Source organism: Aquarana catesbeiana, linkage group LG09 (genome assembly GCF_042186555.1).
Source record: "Aquarana catesbeiana isolate 2022-GZ linkage group LG09, ASM4218655v1, whole genome shotgun sequence".
NCBI lineage: Eukaryota > Metazoa > Chordata > Amphibia > Anura > Ranidae > Aquarana > Aquarana catesbeiana.
Genome location: NC_133332.1, coordinates 88130591 through 88154455, shown reverse-complemented (window position 1 = coordinate 88154455; position 23865 = coordinate 88130591). Strand labels below are relative to the sequence as shown.

The 23865-nt window shown below is 43.7% G+C and overlaps 1 protein-coding gene across 3 annotated transcripts in view; it reads left to right on the top strand.

The window, feature by feature from the left end:
• The window catches only part of DDR1 (discoidin domain receptor tyrosine kinase 1), a 129399-nt gene that overhangs the window by 40163 nt on the left and 65371 nt on the right, over positions 1-23865 (top strand). The window contains exon 1 of one of the 3 annotated variants that reach the window (XM_073598917.1): positions 16388-16544. The exons of the other annotated variants lie outside the window; for them this stretch is intronic. The gene's annotated coding sequence lies outside the window, so the exon portion shown is untranslated. Of the gene's footprint in view, positions 1-16387; positions 16545-23865 lie in introns of those variants that run through there. 3 annotated transcript variants of the gene reach the window in all.

Genomic DNA, 23865 nt, shown 5'->3' with positions numbered 1-23865 from the left:
TGTGCAGGTCGCCTCGGTGAGTCGACCTGCAAGTCGTGTTGCCCCTGTGTGAACCGGCAGTTAGGTTCTCTAACAAACCTGTGAGGGCTTCACAGAACAGTGGTATTTATACTGAGAATAAATTACACACAGGTGGACTCTATTTACCAATTAGGTGACTTCTCAAGGCAATTGGTTCCACTAGATTTTAGTTAGGGGTATCAGAGTGAAGGGGCTGAATACAAATGCACACCACACTTTTCAGATATTTATTTGTAAAAAATATGAAAACCATTTATCATTTTCCTTCCACTTTACAATTATGTGCCACTTTGTGTTGGTCTATTACATAAAATCTCTATAACCTACATATACGTTCTTGGTTGTAACATGACAAAATGTGGAAAATTTCAAGGGGTATGAATACTTTTTCAAGGCACTGTAGGCCCTCACTGTACATAGTTGCTGCTATATTTTATAAGGGGATTGTATAGAGCTTGTGCAATCAGATTGTAATACGTATGGCCTGTTTTAGGCCCTATTCACATGGGTGTATCTGTGCAAAAGGCTTTCTTCACCTACGCAGGTTGCAAAAGTGTTCTGCGCAACCACATGCAAGCAGGCTATTCAGTCATTGACAGGCAGGCAGCTGCATGGATCTCCCTGACTGCACGTCTGTATGGGACCGATGTACAGAGCAGATTGCAGACACATATTCCAGTCATTAAATCTATGTAAAATAATGCCCTTCAATTAAAAATGTAATCTTTACATTTTTAAATGGGAAAAATAAGGTTTACAAATGTGCCAGAGCACCAACTGGCAAAGTTGCCCTGAGCTCCCCCCCCCACACACACGTAACATCCATGGACATTGATTAAAATAGGGAACATTTTTGCATAGTTAGAACACACTTTGCACTGAGGAATTTGCAGTTGACCTCTACCGAGTAAATTAGAAACAACACATCAGTCATTTCAGGCTTGTACATGCTGGAGGTGCCAGACAGGGACTGAGAAACAGCCTGGCACGTAACGCATGCCAGCCAACAGTGCCAGACTGAGGTTTTTTTTTAAGGTCACTATTAGTGCCCATTTGGACTGATCACTGGTACAAATTAGTGGGTTATCACACATGCTTTAATGGGCATTTCAATAAGACAAGCCGTTCATTTTAAATTGACCACCAACACACATTTAATGGACCTACAACATTAATTACAATGCAGCGCACCACAACGCAGAGATGGTTCACATTTGTGTACTGGAGTCCTACAAAATGCTGTGCAGCCTAGGGGCACTGGAATGTATTTAAAATGAATATCAAATACAAAATCAGCCACCTTATAGCCCAATTTTGGGAAAATTAAGGATTATCCCCTGCAGTGGGGCTGCACCCACACTACAAGGGTTAATTGTTCATTTAGGTCTAGGGGACTTGTTAAAGTAGATATACTTACCCATTCCTCTGTTCCTCTGTGCTGCTAGGCTGGTCCCTGCAACATCTTCTCCCCTACGTTCCAGCTGTCTAAGGCCCTGACCTCATCAAATCCAATGAGGTCAGAGCTTGTTCCAAAGCCCTGCATTGGACATGATGACTCAGAGGGACAGTCCACTACTGAAGCCTGGGGCAGTACCATCTGTCATTGGAGTGGAGGATCAGGTAATTTAAAGATCTAAAATTCTCCCCTAGACTAAATGAGCAATTAACCCCTGCAGTGTGGGTGCAGCCCCATACCAAGGGATCATTTTCAAATTTCCTGGAGTTGAGCTTAAAGTGGATGTAAACCTGATTCATTAAATTTGAGCTGGGCACATATACAGTATCTCACAAAAGTGAGTACACCTCTCACATTTTTGTAAATATTTCATTCTATCTTTTCATGTGACAACACTGAAGAAATGACACTTTGCTACAATGTAAAGCAGTGAGTGTACAGCTTGTATAACAGTGTAAATTTGCTGTCCCCTCAAAACAACAACACACAGGCATTAATGTCTAAACTGCTGGCAACAAAAGTAAATACACCCCTAAGTGGAGATGTCCAAATTGGGCCCAAAGTGTCAATATTTTGTGTGGCCACCATTATTTTCCAGCACTGCCTTAACCCTCTTAGGCATGGAGTTCACCAGAGCTTCACAGGTTGCTACTGGAGTCCTCTTCCACTCCTCCATGATGACATCACAGAGCTGGTGGATGTTAGAGACCTTGCGCACCTCCACCTTCCATTTGAGGATGCCCCACAGATGCTCAATAGGGTTTAGGTCTGGAGACATGCTTGGCCAGTCCATCACCTTTACCCTCAGCTTCTTAAGCAAGGCAGTGGCCGTCTTGGAGGTGTGTTTGGGGTCCTTATCATGTTGGAATACTGCCCTGCAGTCCAGTCTCAGAGGGAAGGGGATCATTCTCTGCTTCAGTATGTCACAGTAAATGTTGGCATTCATAATTCTCTCAATGAACTGTAGCTCCCCAGTGCCAACAACACTCATCTGCCCCAGACTATGACACTCCCACCACCATGCTTGACTGTAAGCAAGACACACTTGTCTTTGTACTCCTCACCTGGTTGCCACCACACACGCTTAAAATCATCTAAACCAAATAAGTTTATCTTCGTCTCATCAGACCACAGGACATGTTTCCAGTAATCCATGTCCTTAGTCTGCTTGTCTTTAGCAAACTGTTTGCAGGCTTTCTTGTGCATCATCTTTAGAAGAGGCTTCCTTCTGGGACGACAGCCATGTAGACCAATTTAATGCAGTGTGCAGCTTATGGTCTGAGCACTGACAGGCTGACCCCTCACCTCTTCAACCTCTGCAGCAATGCTGGCAGCACTCATACATCTATTTCCCAAAGACAACCTCTGGATATGTAGCTGAGCACGTGTACTCAACTTCTTTGGTGGACCATGGCAGGGCCTGTTCTGAGTGGAACCTGCCCCGTTAAACCGCTGTATGGTCTTGGCCACCGTGCTGCAGCTCAGTTTCAGGGTCTTGGCAATCTTCTTATAGCCTAGGCCATCTTTATGTAGAGCAACAATTCTTTTTTTCAGATCCTCAGAGAGTTCTTTGCCACGAGGTGCCATGTTGAACTTCCAGTGACCAGTATGAGAGAGTGAGAGCGATAACACCAAATTTAACACACCTGCTCCCCATTCACACCTGCGACCTTGTAACAATAACGAGTCACATGACACTGAGCCCAATTAGGACATTTTTACTTAGGGGTGTACTCACTTTTCTTGCCAGTGGTTTAGACATTAATGGCTGTGTGTTGAGTTATTTTTAGGGGACAGCAAATTTATACTGTTATACAAGCTGTACACTCACTACTTTACATTGTAGCAAAGTGTCATTTCTTCAGTGTTGTCACATGAAAATATATAATAAAATATTTACAAAAGTGTGAAGGGTGTGCTCACTTTTGTGAGATACTGTATCTGTAGTGTTTTGTTATCGTTTTGTTTTGTTAATGTTTTGTTTTGTTAGTGTTTTGTTATCTCCGTAGTTTTCTCCTGCTCAGATCTTCTGTTATTAGCCTGATAACTTCTAAAGTTCTCCGTCAACTGAGATAAAAGCAGTTGGAGTTTTGTGTTGGTGAGGATGCTATAAATAGATTAGCAGAGTGCTGAACTATTCAAGGAACAGCTCTTAAAGTCTCTACCTATGAGGAGGGGGGGGGGGGGTGTGCCTTTCCTCCAATCAGCTGTCTTGGCTGTATGCCCAGGCTTCACTGCAGTGCTGAACAGGAAGAAAAAAAATCTCCTAACAGGATCTGAACTTACTAAAGAATATATAAAGCTGAAGACAGAAAATATACATGTGAAATGGATGTAGGGAGATTTGTTTCATCCCTGTGTATCTTCTGAGGCTGTTCACTTCACTGGGTATATGTGAAGGTTTACATCCACTTTAACCACTTCCCACCCGCCATATAACAGAATGATGGCTGGAAAGTGGTTGTATTATCCTGACTGGCCGTCATATGACATCCAGCAAGATAAGCCGCTGGTGCACCCCCGCAGGGACGTGCAGCATGGCGATCGGTGGTGTGGTGTGTCAGTCTCAATCACTGCATCTCTAATCCTGGTAAAGAGCCCCTGACGTAGGCTCTTTACGTAACCAGGAAGAGACGTTTATCAGCCTTTCCTCCAGTCGCACTGACAGGCGCGAGTAAAAGTGAGCCGATCGGCTGCTCCCCTGCGCTAGACCCCCCCTGTCACCACCTAGACCACTAGGTGAGCCCACCAGGGATGCCAATCAGTGCCCATTAGGATGGCACTCTGTGCTCATCAGTGATGCCTGTCAGTGCCTCCTGATCAATGTTGCCTATCAGTGCCATATATCAGTGCCAATCAGTGCCCATTAGTGCCGCCTATAAGTGCCCACCAGTGCCACCCATTAGTGCCACCTATGAGTGCCCATCAGTGCCGCCTATCAGTGCCCATCAGTGCCGCCTATGAGTGCCCATCAGTGCCACCTATCAGTGCTGCATATCAGTGCCACCTATCAGTGCCCATCAGTGCTGCTTATCAGTAACGCCTATCAGTGCTGCATATAAGTGTCTCATCTTCAGTGCCCATCAGTGCCACCTCATCAGTGCCAATTGGCACTGATGAGGCACTGCAGAAAAAAATGCAGCATGTTTTCATATGCCTGTGTGCATGAGGCCTTACAGCCAGGAAGGTGAGACCACTATGCTTTGCTGCATCTCATTGGAATACATATACACTAGCAGGATTTTAAAATATGTTTAGGGATTATTAATAAATATATGACTGATGTGTTTTTCAAAGCTCTTAGCAAAACACAGCATTCAGACATCTGTAATTTGACAAGCTATTTGCATGTTTCTGATTGCAATTATTTGGAGGAAAAATAATCATTTTTCTCTGATATAAAAATTCTTACTTAGTAATGCAGCACAGTGATTGTGCTTTACTGTTTCTTTCTCTCAGCGCACATCTCCCAGTTAGGCGTGATCCACTGCAAAGCAACACACTGTAAAGCAGGCAGATTGCAGTGACACACAGATAGCCACTAGAGGGACACTCTGAAATCTGTACATGTAATAAATACAGTTCAATATGAACACATACTTCCCAACCTTTTGAGATGGGAATGAGGGACACCTATTAGCAAAAGTATGCAGGCATAGGACACACCCATTGCCACGCCCCCTTAAAGGAGAATTGTACAAAAAAAACAAGATTGGTTAAACCCACAAGTGCTTTTTTTATCACTACTATTCCTTTATATTGTCTTTTGGAATTTACAAATGCAGCCATTTAGAAATCAGATGAAAGGTTTAGCGCTGGAAAACACTTTTTGCTAGATAAAAAAGTGAATTTTATATACATCTATATAGATCAGACCAAAATGAGGGACAAATGAGGAGGAATGAGGGACAGAGGGACATTGCTCCAAATCAGGGACAGTCCCTCGAAATCAGGGACAGTTGGAAGCTATGTGAATATAAAATGTAAAACTAAAACCTTCTTATTTATTTATTTTTGTTGCTGTAAACAGGGCCACCCTCACAGCAAATTTTGGCTGGTTCATGAGGAACCAACTAAATTTCACACAGTGTATGGCCAGTTTAAGTGGCAGAGGGAAACAAAAAGGCTACACTGCGTACATGGTAGGGCTGGGAGATTTTCTAAAAAAAAAAAAATCTGCAATTTTCTTAGAAAAAACTCAATTCACTATTCGAATCAAGTTTTTTTTTTTTTTTGGACACCGCGCCGGTCCCGAGGAGCTGCGGGCAGGAGTTTTTAGGCGAGGCCACGGCTTTGGCCAAGTCCACGGCATCCGGCCTCGCGGACTAAGCCGAAGCTGCGGCCGCAACTAAAAACTCCTGCCCGCAGCTCCTCAGGACCGGGGCGGTGTCAGCGCCGGTCCTGGGGAGCTGCAGGCAGGAATTTTTAGGTGAGGCTGGACGCCGCAGACTAGGCCAAAGCCGTGGACTAGGCTGAAGCCGCGGACTTGCCTAAAAACTCCTGCCTGCAGCTCCTCAGGGCCGGCGCGGTGAAAAAAAAAAAAATCCAAAAAAATCGATTTGACCTCTCAACTCAAGATTTAAATCGATTTTTTCCCCAGCCCTAGTGCATGGTGGTGCGCACATTATTGTATGTTGTTAACGCTCATGTGTGCACTACAGTGCCTCATTTGCTGCACAAAAATAGTGCTGGTAGGTTTTTCATGCATTGAGGGTTCTGAGGCCCTTTGCACATGGGGCCATCCAACTGCAGTGCATCCCTCCTGGTGTTTTTGTGCGCACAGATCGGACACTACAGCATTCAGCCCCGCTGCTGACAGCCTGTCAAAGCCTATGGCAGGCTGCCCCTGGATGAGTGGCACTGGCGTTTAGGGCCCTGTCCGCTCAGGTACAAGGTTCTGGAACGTGGACCCCTTGTGTAGACTTTGCAAACTGCCATTCCATTAAAAAAGTGCATGAACGTTCATGAGAGCAGAGCTGCACATAGAGCCCTACAGCCTTTTAGTGGAGTCACTTCAGTAACAAAGTCAGAAATTGAGCCCCTCCAGCCATGAACTGGTTAAATAATCTCAATCTTGTGCTTGTATATTTATTATGCAAAACAGTACTTGCCTTTTACCTAGAACCACTCATTAGGAGACATAAAATAAAGAAGTTGTAATTACAAGATGTGGCTGTACGAAGGTATACGCTGGTACTTGTGTATCATAACTCCCAACATTTTGAGATGGAAATGAGGGACACGTACTAAAAAACATATGTAGGCATCGGACACGCCCCCTGCCACACCCCCTTAAAGGAGAATTAACAAAAAAAAAGATTCATTAAATTCACAAGGACTTTTTTTTACCACTACTATTCCTTTATATTGGCTTTTAAAATGTACAAATGCAGCAATTTAGAAATCAGATGAAAAGATCAGCACCGGGAAACACTTTTTGAAAGATAAAAAGTACATTTTATATACAACTATATAGATCAGACCAAAATGAGGGACAAATGAGGGGGGAAGAGGGACAGAGGGACATTGCTCCAAATCAGGGACAGTCCCTCCAAATCAGGGACAGTTGGGGTCTATGTGTATTGGTATATACGTGTGCATGGACGCACTCTAGGTCTAGGGGTGTACATCTATGCATGTGTTTAGGTATCAGTGTACACTCCCATACAGCCACATCCTGTAATAGCTTTCTATGGCTTCTGGGGAAGGTTTTACAAAGTCTTTGTACACAACTGGGCGCTGTACAGTCCCCCTACAACTGTGTTCATGAACCTTGATAACATACAGTAAGTTAGGGACTGATTTCTTTTCTGTATGTAGTGTGGGACAGATAAGGAACTGCAAATGATAAAATAATTTTGATAAATGCACAAATTGAAAATTGTTAGTATTAAGTGATAGGACCATAGGCATGCGCAAAGGGTGTGGAAGTTGTGCCTGGGCACACCCTTATCACCCTGTGCGGTGCCGATTCCCCCTGTTTCCTGGAACCCCCTGTCTCCCTCCTGCAGTGCTGCCAGCTTCCTTCCTCTCCCGCTGGCTGCTGCGGGGGATGTTTCAGGATGGATGAATGAATGAACACAGTGAGCGATTGCTCCTGTGTTAATTCTTAACTGAAGCATAATAAACTATGTTTACTATGCTTCCGTTTGTGAGTGAACAGGAAGCTGCTCAGCAAAGAGCACTTACCGTTTATTCACTGTCCAGTGCCGCTGAGGCTGCAGAGAAGGGGGCTGGGGAAGCTCCGTTCTCAGTGTCCATTTCTCTCTGTTTCGACCCTTGATATTTCACCAAAGCCCCCCCAACAGGGCTGCTGAAAAAATTGTAAAGAAATAATATTGTAAAAAATAATTAAAAAGATAAAATTGTAATAAAAAAAATAGAAAATAATAAAAATAAAAATTACTGACACCGTCCACTGCCCTACTGACATCAATATCTGCTCTACTGACACCATCCACTGCTCTGCTCATATACACGCATGTGTGTTTGTGCTCTGAGGTGCATACCTTAATGCAATAGGCTGCGCACACCAATGGATAGGACTCTTGCACAGGGGCGCCAAAAACGCTACATTTTTCGGCGTTAGTTTTTTTTTCTTTTTAATGATCCAAATGCAGCCCAATGCTTTAACTGGGCCTGTATACACAGGTGCGTACATTTCTAGTGCTGTGTTTGAATCAATAAAAAAAAAATTTGCATTACTGGTCAGTATTTTTTACGCTTTTATGCACGTAAGGCCTCATGCACACATGCATATGCTTCAAATATGCTACCAGAAGCTGGCAGAATAAAATCATCTAAAAATGTGTACTTGTGCGCATTTACGTGCGTATTTGCGCCCGTTTACAGGTGTATGGCATTTATAAGCATATAAGTGCTAACTCATTCTGTTGGCTTGAATATTCATTAATTCCATTATTTATTTATTTATTACAGGTAGTTATATAGCGCTATCAATTTACGCAGCACTTTACAAATATATATATATATATATATATATAAATATATATATATATATATTGACATCAGTATTCTAGCCACTAGAATAAATTTACGCGTATATGCGTGCGTTTTGCCATGTATGCACATAAATTATTGCCATAAGGACTTCTCCAAATGCAGCTTTGGGGCTTTTTTTTTTCTTTTGCCCCTGAACGCTACACATAAATGCCTCCATGTACAGTATCTCACAAAAGTGAGTACACCCCTCACATTTTTGTAAATGTTTTATTATATCTTTTCATGTGACAACACTGAAGAAATGACATTTTGCTACAATGTAAAGTAGTGAGTGTACAGCTTGTATAACAGTGTAAATTTGCTGTCCCCTCAAAATAACTCAACACACAGCCATTAATGTCTAAACCACTGGCAACAAAAGTGAGTACACCCCTAAGTGAAAATGACCACATTGGGCCCAATTGGTCATTTTCCCTCCCCGGTGTCATGTGACTTGTTAGTGTTACAAGGTGTCAAGTGTGAATGGGGAGCAGGTGTGTTAAATTTGGTGTTATCGCTCTCACTTTCTCATACTGGTCACTGGAAGTTCAACATGGCACCTCATGGCATAGAACTATCTGAGCAGTGTTGCAAACCGTCAGTATTTTTACTGGCAGCAAGTAAAAAAATGGGCACTTTTTTCCTGCCAGTAAATGCCAGTAAAAGGCAAAGGTTGCCAGTAAAAAATATGGCTGTGACACACGGCTCAGAACTGCGCATTTGCAGTTCGGGTCCTGAGCCAGCCGAGTGCCTGCTACAGTGTGTTCAGTCGGTGCTAGCAAGGACCAGGACTGGCGGAGACGGTGCCTGAGCGTATCATGTGATGTCATGGTGCAAGGGAGCCAAGTGGAGCGGACGGAGCCTCGTGTGTGGGTCTGCAGGACAGGAGCAAGGCAAGCTGGGAGCGGGACTGTCAGTGCTGTTTGGAATGGGGGGACCCCCTGGTGTGGAGAGAGGCCGTCACTGTGATTAAGGAGGGGTCGTGTCGGTGATCTGTGCTGCTGCACACAGCTGTCAGTGTCACTGTGCGAGTCAGTTTCATGTGTGTGTGTGCTGCCCATTCTAATTGCTTGCCCTCCTGTGTCCTGTCTCTGAGCAACTTACTATATCAAAAATAAAATAAGAAATTGTTTTTTAATATCTACCTTAAATCACATTTTTATTTGCATATTGTACTCATTTGTAGCCTAAATACTGAAATTTGTACTTAAAACTGTAATTTTGTAACTTTTGGAAATGTCAGTAAAAACGTGGCTGTGCCAGTAAATTTTGGGTGTTGTGTCAGTAAATTTCAATCTGGTAGGTTGGCAACGCTGTCTCTGAGGATCTGAAAAAAATATTTGTTGCTCTAGTTAAAGTTGACCTAGGCTATAAGAAGATTACCAAGACCTCAGGGACGTGCAGTGAAGTCAGTGGCTGGTGAGGCACTGGCTAGTATCAGAGCCAGATACACACAGGTTACATACGCTGCGATTGTTAGAGCGAGAGCAATAATTCTAGCATTAGACCTCCTCTGTAACTCTACACACCTGTAACCTGTAAAAAAACGTAAAGCGTCTCCTATGGAGATTTATAAGTACTGAAGTTTGGCGCCATTCCACAAGTGTGAGCAATTTTAACCACTTAAGGACCGGGCCTATTTTTCAAACTTCTTGTTTACAAGTTAAAATCATTTTGTTTTGCTAAAAAATTACTTAGAACCCCCAAACATTATATATATTTTTTCTAACACCCTAGAGAATAAAATGGCGTTGCAATACTTTCTGTCACACTGTATTTGCGCAGCGGTCTTACAAGCGCACTTTTTTTGGAAAAAATACACTTTTTTGAATTAAAAAATAAGAAAGACAGTAAAGTTAGCCTTTTTTTATATTGTGAAAGATAATGTTATGGCAAGTAAATTGATACCCAACAAGTCACGCTTCAAAATTGCGCCCGCTCGTGGAATGGCGACAAACTTTTACTCTTAAAAATCTCCATAGGCGACATTTAAAAAATTATACAGGTTGCATGTTTTGAGTTACAGAGGAGGTCTAGGGCTAGAATTATTGCTCTCGCTCTACCGATTGCGGTGATACCTCACATGTGTGGTTTGAATACTGTTTTCATATGCAGGCGCTCACGTATGCGTTCGCTTCTGCACGCAAGCTCGACGGGACGGGGCGTGTTAAAAATTTATTATTATTTTTTTCTTATTTATTTTCCTTTTTATTTTTTATTTTTACACTGTTCTTTGAAAAAAAAAAACCGTGTCACTTTTATTCCTATTACAAGGAATGTAAACATCCCTTGTAATAGAAAAAAAGCATGACAGGAGATCTGGGGTCAAAAAGACCTCAGATTGTATATTTACACTGAAATGCCCTCTCCCGCCACTGATAAAAGTGATCTCACAGCGAGTCCGCCGCTGAGACCACGTTTATCTGAAAGCGGACTGCCTGCTGAAGAAGTGGATACTGGGGTTATGGCAGCTACCTGCTGCCATAACAACGATATTCCACTTCAAAGAGCCGCCATATAATGATGGCGGGCGGTCTGAAAGTGGTTAAAGTGGGACATGTTAGGTATCTATTTACTCGGCGTAACATCATCTTTCACAATATACAAAAAATCATGCTAACGTTAGTGCTGTTTTTTTTTAATTCAGGAAACAGTCCCCCCCCCCCCCCAAAAAAAAACGCATTTAAAAAATTGCTGCAGAAATACCCTTTATACCAATACCATTTTATTCCCTAGGGTGTCTGCTAAAACAATATATATAATGTTTGGGGGTTCTGAGTAATTTTCTAGCAAACAAATTATGATTTTTACATGTAGGAGAGAGGTGTCAGAATTGGCCATAAGTAAGTAATATACAAATAATTATATATTGTTTTAGGGTAATTTACTATATTTTCAAAAACTGTACTCAAGCAGGTGGCTTAATGGACAAATTACTGAAGTTTGAAATTATAACTTCCAACCAGTAATTTCACAGTAAATAGATAAATAATAAATTATTATGTTATAACATATAGGGGGTTATTTACTAAAGGAAAATCCACTTTGCTCTGAAAGTGCACTTGGAAGTAAAATCGCTGTAGATCCAAGGGGGACATGCAAGGAAAATAAAAAACAGCATTTTAGCTTGCACATGATTGGATGATAAAATCAGCAGAGCTTCCCCTCATTTAAGATCTACCCCTTAGATTTAGAGTGACTGCACTTTCAAGTGCACTTGCAGTGCAAAGTGGATTTGCCTTTCGTAAATAACCCCCATAGTAGACTAATATATGATTTAGCTTGAATAAAATAGTACATTTTCAGCAGCAGCAGATTCTCATTCTCTCTCTTAACTGTGTGAGAAAAACATGGGATTGTGGGTAAATCTTATGCACATAAACACATGTTTTTTCCTTCTTGTTAAAGCGGGGTTCCCACTTAAAAAAAAATTAAACAAAAGTCAGCAGCTACAAATACTGCAGCTGCTGACTTTTAATAATCGGACACTTACCTGTCCCATGGTCCCGTCACTGTCCGCACAGTCATCTGGGACCGATCACGTGTCCCAGATGATTGACAAGAGGGAGGGGGGAGAGGCAATCTCCCTTCCTGAGCCGAGGGAAGTGACGTCAGAAGCCCAGGCACCGAAGGAGGCAGACTATGAGGGACCCCCTAGCAACAGGCATTTAGAGGTGAGTAAAAAAAATGTTTTTCTCCAAATGTTTTTTTTACATTTTTTTTAAGCACATTACATTTTTTTTTTTTTGGGGGGTGGAACTCCACTTTAAGAGGGCTGGGCTGGAAGGCAGCATTTGTCTTTTAGACACATGTTCCTTCTATGACACTGCAGTGAGAGGCGGGCCACCACTGCAGCATTTTTATTGGACAGCTGGGACCAATGGTACTTTACCAAGCTGTTTATTGAGCTCAGTGCCTCTGACAAGAAATGAGAGGCACTGTGAGCTCATCCTCTCAGTCTGCTGCAAACAGAGTGTGTCAGCTTGTATTTAAACTGGCCGCACTGTATTTAGTTTCTGACAGGCTGCGCAAGGAGCCCCATATCTCTAGAACCATAGGTCATAGGAGCCCCAAATTTTTACCAGTGGTGGGGTAGCACCTAGGTTACTTACCCCAGATCGCCGAGCTACGACCCCCGATGTTTTTTTTTTTTTTTTTTTATGTTCAGGGCCTCACCTGCCTCCCCTGACTGCACGTCCCTGCAAGACCCTGAAACTGAGCTGTAGCACGGTGACCAAGACCATACAGCGGTTTAATAGGACAGGTTCCATTCAGAACAGGCTTCGCCATGGTTGACCAAAGATGTTGAGTGCACGTTCTCAGCGTCATATTCAGAGGTTGTCTTTGGGAAATAGACGTATGAGTGCTGCAAGCATTGCTGCAGAGATTGATGGGGTGGGGGGTCAGCCTGTCAGTGTTCGGACCATACGCCGCACACTGCATCAAATTGGTCTGCATGGCTGTCGTCCCAGAAGGAAGCCTCTTCTAAAGATAATGCACAAGAAAGCCTGCAAGCAGTTTGCTAAAGACAAGCAGACTAAGGATATGGATTACTGGAACCATGTCCTGTGGTCTGATGAGACCAAGATAAACCTATTTGGTTCAGATAGTGCCAAGCGTGTGTGGCGGCAACCAGATGAGGAGTACAAAGACAAGTGTGTCTTGCCTACAGTCAAGCATGGTGGTGGGAGTGTCATGGTCTGGGGCTGCCTGAGTGCTGCTGGCATTGGGGAGCTACAGGTCATTGAGGGAACCATGAATGCCAACATGTACTGTGACATACTGAAGCAGAGCATGACCCCCTCCCGTCGAAGACTGGGCCGCAGGGCAGTATTCTAACATGATAAAGACCCAAACACAGCTCCAAGATGACCACAGCCTTGCTTAAGAAGCTGAGGGTAAAGGTGATGGACTGGCAAAGCATGTCTCCAGACCTAAACCCTATTGAGCATCTGTGGGGAATCCTCAAATGGAAGGTGGAGGAGCGCAAGGTCTCTAACATCCACCAGCTCCGTGATGTTGCCATGGAGGAGTGGAAGAGAACTCCAGTGGCAACCTGTGAAGCTCTGGTGAACTCCATGCCCAAGGGGGTTAAGGCAGTGCTGGAAAATAATGGTGGCCACACAAAATATTGACATTTTGGGCCCAACTTGGACATTTTACACTTAGGGGTGTACTCACTTTTGTTGCCAGCGGTTTAGACATTAATGGCTGTGTGTTGAGTTATTTTGAAGGGACAGCAAATTTACACTGTTATACAAGCTGTACACTCACTACTTTATATTGTAGCAAAGTGTCATTTCTTCAGTGTTGTCACATGAAAAGATAATAATAATAAAATATTAAATATAAAATATTTACAATGTGAGATACTGTACATGGCCACAATAAATACTGTGACATGCAGCTGCGTTCATGGGCATAATAAAAAAAATGCCAGATGCCACTAAGCAGCAGTATTTTTTCTGCCCACATGGATGAGCCCATAATCACAACCCTCTTCAGTTCTGGGAGCTAGAAGAATGTGTTTTTATGCATATATGCATGTACAGGTGTATACGTATCTATACGTATGTAAACGTGTATACTATACTGACCATATTTGCATTTTTTATGCACAGTACAGTGCCATTGGGGGGGGGGGGGGGTGATTGGTTGTGGGGCTGTACAATCCCATGTGGGAGCTCAAATGGACGTGTTTCAATGTTCGCTCTACAGCTTTGGTTCACACCTATTAGTTTTTTGGTGCTTTTTGCAGAAACGCACTACAGTCCATTTAACCACTTGCCGACCACCGCACACCGATATACCCTGCCGCATGCAGGGTGACCGTGCCCGCGGGACTGGCGAACTCGATGTGTGCCGGTCTCCCAGCCATCGTGTCACGGAGCAGCAGAACGGGGAAGTGCATATCAAAATAAGGCATTTCCCTATTCTGCCTAGTGACAGGACAGAGATCACTGCTCCCTGTCATCGGGAGCAGTGATCGCTGTCATGTGAGTTAAAACCCATCCCCCCACAGTTAGAATCACTCCCTAGGACACACTTAACCCCTTCATCGCCCCCTAGTGGTTAACCCCTTCACTGCCAGTGTCATTTACACAGTAATCAGTGCGTTTTTATACGCAAACCAATCAATATACGCTTATTGCGAACTTTTTTTTACCAAAAATATGTCGGAAAATACATATCAGCCTAAACTGAGGAAAAAATGTGTTTTTTTTATATATTTTTGGGGGCTATTTATTATAGCAAAAAGTAAAAAATATTGCTTTTTTTTTCAAAATTGTCGTTTTTTTTTTGTTTATAGCGCAAAAAATAAAAAATAATAATACAAAAAAATAAAAATCGCAGAGGTGATCAAATACCACCAAAAGAAAGCTCTATTTGTGGGAAAAAAAGGACGTCAATTTTGTTTGGGTGCAACGTCGCACGACCGCGCAATTGTCAGTTAAAGAGGAAGTAAACCCTCTCTAAAAAAAAACAAAAAAAAACACCCTGCAGGACAAAGGCATAATGAACTAGTATGCATAGCATACTAGCTCATTATGAATTACTTACCTGAGATCAAAGCCCCCAAAGCGACCCTCGTTCACCTCCTCCGTCGCCGCCATGATACCCGGAGTGACTTCCGGGTATCGCTGCTCCGGCCAGTCGCAGCGCCACTCTGGCATGATCGCCTTCACTAACGGCACGCTCAGTGCGCCTGCTCCGTTGTCTACAGCATGCCTGCGCCATAGACATCGGTGCCCATTTTTAGGAAAATATCTCCTTAACCGTGTAGGTTTAGGAGATATTTCTTGCACCTCCAGGTAAGCCTTAATCTAGGCTTACCTGTAGGTTGAAGTGGTCTGTAAGGGTTTACAACCACTTTAAAGCGACGCAGTGCCGAATCACAAAAAGTGCTCTGGTCAGGAAGGGGGTAAAATCTTCTGGGGCTGAAGCGGTTAACATGGTTTCCTATGGGACACGTTCACATCTATGCTTTTTTTTTTCAGCGGCTGCATTTTTTTGGAAAGGGTCAGGGACTTTTTTAAACGCAAAATGGTGAATTTTCGGTTCAGTAGACTTCATTTGAGATGTCCCAGAAAAGCACACGCGATGCATATTTGTTTTAGAGCCCTTTCACACTGAGGCAGTTTTCAGGCGTTTTAGCCCTAGAAATAGCGTCTGTAAAGCGCCTGAAAACTGCCTCCCATGCCGCCGGAGTGTGAAAGCCTGAGTGCTTTCACATTGGGTGTTAGAAAAGGTCCTGCAAGCAGCATCTTTGGGGCGCTTATACTGTATGCAGTGCTCCAAAAACGCCATTGCCCATTGAAATGAATGGGCAGTGCTTTGGAAGCGCCGCAACAGGGGCATTTTTAACCCCTTCTTTGGGGTTAAAAGCGTCCCGCTAGCGGCAGAAAAGCGCCTCTTTAACAGCGGTAAAGCGCCGCTAAAACGACCGGCGCTTTACCGCTAACGGGCGGGCGGTTCCGGTGTGAAAGGGGTCCTAATCTGCCCAACAGCAAATTGTCCGGAAAAAAAAAACATAACGTGTGTGCAAAAATGCAAGACGCACTGCAGAAATGGATCAAAAGCAAACTGCATAGGTGTGAACAAGCTAAATTCTTACAATGTTACTTGTTACTTTGTTTTACAGAATACAAATAAGTATAGAGACAATTTCTTGCATTTCTCTTCCTCCCCAGGGCAGGATATTATTACCTGACCCCCCTCCTACCCCAAGACTGGAAGCTCCACCATGGCCATTGTCTGCAAGCACAGCGAACATGCTGCAGGAAATGGCCAGGAAAAATCTCAGGAAGTTCAGCAACAAGCAGCAAAGAAAGGAGTGTGAGAGAAATGGAAATGAGGACAGTGAGAGAATGAGTTAAGGAGAATAGAGGGGAGGGGAGGCAGACAAGTGAATGGCAGGCAAGGTGGGGGAGGAGGGATGGAGGAGGAGGAGAGACACTCTGAGGGAGAAGAAAGTTGAGTTCCTGTCTGTCCCCAGGGAGAGCAGCTTGGACATGTCACCCTCCTAAGAGCAGCTGGGCCAGCACTGCAGGACACAAGGCACAAGGTAAGAGGACAAGGGGGGCAGGTGATGGTGGACAAGGTGCATTGGGGAGAGGGGGGGACTGAATGACAAGGAAACTTGGCAGGAATAGACAATGGGAAGAAGCAAAGGAGCGAAGAATGAGGAAAGTGGAGAGGAGAGCTGCTTGCATTTCTGACAGACAGGTGTTTGCATACAAGGGAGTGGAGATCCTACACTCTATGGTATTTGGAAGAGACGCTTTGTGGGTTTTCTGCTTTCTCTGACATGCCCCTGCTTGTAAATCATAGACAGAAACTTCTCTATAAAGTCACTTTCCACCCAGAAACTTGGACACTTATATCCAGAACCGACAGAATTCCGCCCGGTAACAGTCGTGAATTTATTGGTGGGTCTTTTATTATGATAAATGGTGTATATACACAAAACGCTATAAAAGGTAGAGAAAAGAGGAAGAGATTTCGGAGCACAGTACATCAATACAGAAAAATGATTTTAGAAATAATCTATACAATATATATATATATATATATATATATATAAACAATATAAACAGTGTTGTACGTCCAATAACAACGTCTTTTGAATGTGTTGCTATTATTTTGCAAATGACAAGGACAAGACTGTACAAAAAAAAGGACAAAACATGGGGGGGGGGGATTTACTAAAACTGGTGCGCACGGAATCTGGTGCAGCTGCGCAAAACAACCAATCAGCTGCTAGGTTTACATCTCTACGTATTTGCGTTTGAATGAGCTGGCATGCCTGCGTTTCCCGCAGAAAAAGGTGCATGCACCTTTTTCAAAACACTGCCCGCGGGGAAATGGTCCACGCGTTTTCTAAAACGACCATACGATTTTCCTGCGGTTCCTGCACACGCGCTGCGATTTTTACATGCGTGGGAATGCCATTTAGAACGAATGGTAGTCTTTTCACAGCAGTGTGTTTTCACTGCAGGTGGTTGCGGTTGTGGGAATCGCTGTGATTCCCACAGCCACACGCATAGGTGTGAACCTAGCCTTAGCCCTTGTTCACACCAGTGCGGCTTTGAAATTGCGCTACTTCAGCGCAATTTCGTTGTGGCTTGCGACTTCATTTTAACAGAAAACAATGCAAGTCGCAATGAATTTGCAGAAAAGTAGTGAAGGAAGCTTTTTCAAAGTCGCTGCGACTTGAGTCACAACGATTGGACAAAGTTGACATTGCCGCAAATGTGTTGTGACTTGTCGTTGCGATTTTTGAACTGTCAAACTGCATGATAAATTGAACTGATGTGAACCAGGGCTTATTGGCTGGGTTCACAATTATGTGAATTCGATGCGGATTTCTCCGCATCCAATTTGCATGACAGCTCCGGGACGGCCGCGGCCCGCATTTGGAAAGGGTCCTGTGCGTCTTTGGCTCCGTATCATGTGCAAATTCAAGCAGAAATTCGGACCTGATTTGCACCTGAATCAATGAACAGGGACGCGCTGGACCCCCTGCTGTGAGCCACGGCCCCCGGCATATGTGAACCCAGCCTTACTGAACAAGGTGAAGTTAGAAGCTGATTGGTTATGCACAGCTGCACCACATTCTGTGTGCAGTCGTTTTAGTAACTCTCCCACTTTAAACTTTTCCCCTTGGTACAGTCTTATCCTTATCCATTTTTAAAACTTTTGGTATTGTGTATAGATTATTGATTAAAAAACATTTTGTTTGTATTTCGGTACTCTGCTCCAAGGTCTCTTCCTCTTTTTTTATTTATTTTTATATACCTTTAATAGTTTGTTTTGTTATTATCGTTGATTAGTTAAGACATTACACAGTGTTGTACAACCAATAACAATATTTAACAACTTTTATTAAGATGTGGTGTTATTATTTTTCTTGATTGTTTTTACATATTGCTTTGCTGTACATCCAGTACCAGAGAAGTGGAACTGAAACACTTTCTAAACAAAGGTACAGAAGTAAAGCTGGCCACACACTGAGAGAAGTTCAGCCTCTTCCTAATGTAATGGGCAAAATTGGATCAGCGGGTGGCCCTGTCGGCACTTCCCCCAGGTGACAGCCTTCCAATGAGAGATTGAAAGAGACGAATATTGTCTGTCAAACAGAGCGCCTGCATCCAATCAGATGCAGGCACTGTTTCTGTATTCTGACAGCCGGGCTGTGCCAGCTGTCAGAATACAATAGCTGCAGTGGGACATTCAAGTACCTGAGCTGTTTAGCATGGATAGAGGAAGCTGTTAGATTTCTTTTGTTCAATCTGCAGGATATGTGTGTATGGCCGGCTTAAAGCAGTATGAAAACCAAAAGCAAACATTTATTATATTGCAGCTTGCCAATCCTTAGATGTGGTGACTGTTCGTTTCCTTTAGGATTTCTTTCTTCTATTTTTATTTGCTGATCCAGCCAGTAAGTTTTTCACAAGCTCAAGCACTCCAGCAGAATGTATCAGTTTGCATGGATCAGACAGAGTGCTTAAAGTGATTGTAAAGGTTAATTTTATTTTTTTAAATAACATATCATACTTACCTCCACTGTGCAGCTCGTTTTGCACAGAGTTGCCCCGATCCTCCTCTCCTGGGGTCCCTCGGCGGCTTTCGCATCTCCTCCCCGCATCAGATAACCCCCTAGGAGAAGCGCTCTCCCTGGGGGTTACCTTGCGGGCACGCTCCCGAGTCCAGCATTTGTGTCCATAGACACTAATGCCGGACTCGGCCCCGCCCCCCGTCACCCACGTCATTGGATTTGATTGACAGCAGCGGGAGCCAATGGCTGCGCTGCTATCAATCTATCCAATCAAGAGCCGAGAACCCTGGACAGAGGAAGAGCGCGTCTCCAGCGTGTGAAATTCCAGTGCTCTTACGGGGGGGGGCTGGGGGGGCCGATCTCTGCCAGGTGTTTTTTCACCTTCATGCAAAGGATGCATGAAGGTGAAAAAACACGAAGGTTTACAACCCCTTTAACACTGGCAGGGGTGATTCACTAACACAGGAGGTTTGTTACTGGCCAGATCACCAGGTCACAACATAGAGAAAAAAGTCAAAGAAAAGGAAAACAAATGCAGCCCCACATCTAGTGATGATTTTGTGTTTAATACTGATTTAAGATACTGGAGGAGTAGAGAGACCTGCCTGAATGTGTTTACAATCTAGGGGGCTGGAGTGATTGTTGAAAGATTTCAAATTCTGCCCTTCTATACTTCAATTCTAAACCCCATGACTCGGTATACGTTTCTCCCTGATTGGATTGTTGTATGGTGCTTAGCAAAGTGAGTTGTACCCTGCTCTGTGGAGAAAGTAAAATAGTAGCTGGTGGTAAGATTGTCCAATGTGTCAGAAATATCTCTGCATTTATTGTTCTGCATGGATTGATGCTGGATCTTTTACATTGCCTGTGTTGATTGGCATGTGTATGTTCACCCTAAAAGCAGCTATAGGTATAAGAGACCAAACAGATGATATGACTGCTGGAGAATTGTAGAACCGTCGTTTATATACATACAGAATTGCACTGGCAAGTATTCATGTTTATACCCTAAGCAGGCAATTTCAGTACTGTTAATGGAAGTTATTTTCTGGTGAAATATATCACAGATCATCATCAGTTATCTCCCTGAGATTGCTCAGCCAGTCTTGTTTGTTGAGGTTGCATATTGACCAATAACATGCAATTATGTCCCAGTTTAACCACTTCCATACAGGGCATTTTCACCCCCTTCCTGCCCAGGCCAATTTTCAGCTTTCAGCGCTGTCGCACTTTGAATAACAATTGCGCGGTCATACTACACTGTACCCAAATGACATTTTTATCATTTTTTCCCCACTAATAGAGCTTTCTTTTGGTGGTATTTGATCACCCCTGCATTTTTTATTTCTTGTGCTATAAACAAAACAAGAGTGACAAGTTTGAAAAAAAACACAATATTTTTTTACTTTTTGCTATAATAAGTATCCAAATTTTTTTTTTTTTAAACAAATTTTTTTCTCAGTTTAGGCCGATACGTATTCTTCTAAATATTTTTGGTAAAAAATATCGCAATAAGCGTATATTTATTGGTTTGCGCAAAAGTTATAGTGTCTACAAAATAAGGGGATAGATTTATAGCATTTTTATTATTATTTTTTTTTTTTTACTAGTAATGGCAGTGATCTGCGATTTTTAATGTGACTGCGATATTGCGGCGGACACATCGGACAATTTTGACACATTTTTGGGACCATTCACGTTTATACAGCGATCCGTGCTATAAAAATGTACTGATTACTGTATAAATGTGACTGGCAATGAAGGGGTTAACCAGGAGGGGGCACTGTAGGGGTTAATGTGTTGCTAGGGAGTGTTTCTAACTGTGGGGGGAGGGGATTCACAAGGGGAGGAGACCGATCGGTGTTCCTCTGTACAAGGAACATACCATCGGTCTCCCCCCATCTGACAGGACGTGGATCTGTATGTTTCCACACACAGATCCACGGTCCTGCTCGGTTACCGGGCAATCGCGGGTGCCCGGCGGACATCGCGGGTGCCCGGCGGACATCGCGGCCGCCGGGCACACGCACCGGGACCCCAGCGATGCGGCGGGCGTGCCCCCTGGGCTGCCTGGAAGGCTGCGTCGTCATATGACGGCAGCCCAGGATAACAGCTGCACCGTCCCAGCGGGCGGGCAGCAAGTGGTTAAAGCCTGGTACACACGGGCCGAATGTTGGGCGGCATTGGCCGGTTCAATAGAAACTCGTAGGCCTGTGTGTAGGCTGTTCAGCCGGCTTCTGTTGATGGGGCATGACCGGAAAAGGTCTGCCGATCGGCTGAGAGTGCTGACCAGTGTGTTCTGCCACCCCCGGGCTGCCCCCTATCAGGACACAGTAGCACAGCAGGGGAGATTGCTGTACTAACATCAGATAGTTAGTACAGCGGCTCCTCCTGAGCTGTCAGTTGTTTTTTTTTGTTCAGCGTTGCTGGGTTGTACGAAAAACAAATCGACTAATGGGTACAAGGTTTAAAGGAGAAGTATGGGTTTTGGGTTTTTTCCCTAATCATACTTACCTAGGTGGATTCAGCATCGGTCGGATGCTGTATCTGTCCCCCAGCGTCTCTGCAATGAGAACCGAGCAATCGAACACCGCCGATGGCTCGGTTCTCTCGGCTGTCGATCAGCATCTCTCCTCTCTGCTCCTCCACGCTCACTTCAAACCGCTCTCTGCTGAAAACGGGTGACAGGAGTGCAAAATGAATTGCACTCCTGTGACCCAGAGGAGAAGCCCAGCCAAATGAGTATTACTAAACACACAACAGTAAAATCAGTCTGTATATGCAGTAAAGCATGTTTGTTATACTCACTGTGGAACCTAAGGGGTTAATCCTACTCATTGTGTAAAAAAAGCTGTTTGATCCTGTCTTCTCTGATTCTCCCCTTCTTCCACTGTCCCCAACCCATCTGCTGATAGAACAGAGCTCTAGGAGGCACCCTGCACATGCTCAGTTTGCTGTGTATTGCTAGAGTTGTTTTTTTTTTTTTTTTGGGGGGGGGGGGGGGGGGGGATGTGCATCGGCATAGGGCCAAACAGCTCTCCCCAGACAGAGGGTCAGGGGTCATGCAGCCTCATAGCCTCCTTATGCAGTCTTTAACCATTGTTCAGCCGGACACTGATAGAAGTCATAAGAACTGCTATATACTGCTGATGGGTAAAGGTATTTAGCAGTTTATATTTACTAAAATAATTGCATTTCCATGTTCTGTGTACTGTGGGAGACCAGATATAGTGAATGCAGGCTCCTGGGTTCAGTAGCACTTTAAGCCCCTATCACACAGAGTGAACTCCGATTAGATCAGCAGGGTATCTGTCCGCCGATCAGAGCAGAGCAGGTGGATGACAGGTCTTTGTCCGCACTACTCTATGGGACAGCATGTGTAGAAGGACTGCACTGTCTGTTTATACTCGATGGCTGTCTGATCCGATCCGCCTAGACAGAAGTAGACGGATCCCCTGTTTTTTTGTTTTAGCGGATCGGATTGGAGGTCGGTGGGTGTAAACAGTCCATTTACACCCACTGATCCATAGGATTAAATGAAGGGTCTGATCAGGTCCACCTGAAACACTGACAGGCGGTCCTGATTGGAGTAGGTCAGTGTCTCCAAAGTATTGAATCCAAAATTAAACTTTTATTGGCTTTTCAGTGAATGTAGCTTTTAATAAAAATTAGTTCTGAACTCGACATGCTTTTGTCTGGTCCTTTTCTCCATAAATCTTTCAGCTGATATTAGCTGAGCCATGCATCTGTTCCCTGCACCAGGTACAAATCAACAAGATCCAAAGTATCTAAATTATTGAGGTCTGAGGACCATCATGACAGCCAGGTAGCTAGCATTTTCAGAAAGGCAGGTCAGAATTGGCAGTCTACTTATTTATGTTAGTGTAGCATTTCATATTGCTGATATGTGGCTGCTGTACCATGTACTTGTATGAGAAAGTATCCTGTTCTCTTTGTATTGCTTCATTTGTGTGAAATCCCTGGTGTTCCTGCTAGTCCCTCTACTTTCCTATTAAAAACTGACCAAACTCGGCATGAGAGCACAGCAAGGTCACCAGGCAGACCTAGGTTGTTAAAACAGTGCCACATCCAATAATCAAGATACATACAAAAAGGGTTCCCCTGGGTAGACTTTTAAGGCACTTAGTAATGTCCTATGTAAAAGTATACCAAAATATGCAACAATATATTAGTAAACAAATTTGTATTTATGAATAAGCAAAGTTTAAAAAATTGTAACGAAACATTGATAAATCGAAGCAATTCGTTTCTATCACCATACAAGGTAGATACATGAAAAGAACTCTCCTCACACCCAACGCGTTTTGGGATATAGTTTAGTCCTTCTTCAGGGGTCCAGAAAAAAAGAGGGGTTCATCTAAGATATAATTAAAATATATAATCAATGGATTACCATAACATGTGAAGGCGCAAAAATATATGCTTAAGGTATTGTGATCAGACACTTACATAATGTAGAATGATGAAACAGTTGTTACAATGCTTCTTTAATCACATTAAAAGCTTGGAGTCAAAATAGCTATAAGATATTAAAGCTGGTGGGATTGCTGTCTTAAGACAAGGTGGGCACCAGAGAGGTCTGTGGGTGTAAGCTGAATAATATTGTCCTCAAGAGGAAGAGGTTCTCCCAGCGCTTCACAGCACCATGTGATCGGCTGTGTCCAATCACAGCCAGACACATGTAAACATGGGGATGCCGGTAATCGGCGCTCTTCGTCTCACACTGACAGAGTGTGTGGCGAGGAGAGCCAATCAGCGGCATCTCCTCACAGGAGACATCTACACATGTAATCAGGGCACTGATCAT